Below are 1273 nucleotides of genomic sequence, written 5' to 3'. Positions count from 1 at the left end.
ATAATATAATTGATTTCTCCATTCGGTAAGTGGCAGTATGGATCCATCATTTCTCTTAATCATAACTGAAGACTGCCCTGTGCCCTGTGTACATTTATGACATTTTCCATTTCTTCTGAACCCTATTGGTGGTTACAAGTTCCTTGGGTGTTGAAATAAAACCTGATTCTAAAATCCTAGTAACTCATTGCCCCAAGTGCCACCTTCAGCTAGTAGTCTTTCATCTTCTCTTATTTCTTCAAAGAAATTTACTATCATTTTAGGTGGTTCTTTCTGCTGTTAAGCATTTGCATCATTGGACAATGTTCCTTCTTTAAAATTTTCTTTCCCCACTTTGATCTGAAATCTACCACCTTGTAATTTTCAGGAATTTGGTCCTGATTCTGAGTTAAAGACGATAAGACTATTCTCTTTCAAATACATGAAGTATTAATGTACCACTTCCAGTGATGAACTTCACCCCTGTTTCAACTACTCATCTTCAGCTCTTGCTTCTGTTCAAATGCTCTCTTAAATCACTAAGTTCAGAGGAGAATGGACACCGGGAACATGACCCAGTCTACACAGAATAGAAATCAGCTTAGCTCTGTTCCTGCACTAAAAACTAAAGGGATGTCAACTGGATTCAATTCCCATAATGCAGAATCCGCCATCTACTGACAGGATATTATATGTCCAGGACTGGGAAAGAATTTTCTATAACATCATGCCATTTAATCCTCATAACAACCCCCTGGGGTGGGTACTTGGGGTGTGGGGTGGGCAAAGCATACTATTTCTGTCCAGATGCAAATTTTCTTTCCCCACATTTTGTTCAGTGCGGTCTCTCAGTGCCCACCCAGTATCACTTCTTCAAGCAGCCTTGTGAAACTTCTCGTACATATTTTGTAGATATTTAGGAACAATAAAATATAAAATGTACATAAATATATTTTATAGCAGTATTAAAACAATGTAGTAAAACTATTCCCACATAATAAATCCTTACAAATGCAGTAATTTTGAAGTGTCATTTTCCCATGTAATCCATTCTTTAGCTAATGTTTCTGAGGTTATGTCAACCCATATATTTACACATAATTTGATTATGTAATATTTAAAGATAAATATCTGGCCATAGAATTTTTTTTTCAAAATTGAAATCCACTGTAACTAGAAAAAATACATATTGTTAAAGAAAAGCATTTGGAACATAAAAATAAAAACAACTAGAACAAAAAGTATCCATAAATCACAAAGAAAAGCCTTTGAAATATTTACCCACCTTTAAAAC

This window comes from Canis lupus, chromosome 21 (assembly GCF_048164855.1).
Source record: "Canis lupus baileyi chromosome 21, mCanLup2.hap1, whole genome shotgun sequence".
Taxonomy (NCBI): domain Eukaryota; kingdom Metazoa; phylum Chordata; class Mammalia; order Carnivora; family Canidae; genus Canis; species Canis lupus.
This window is presented reverse-complemented; position numbering follows the sequence as displayed.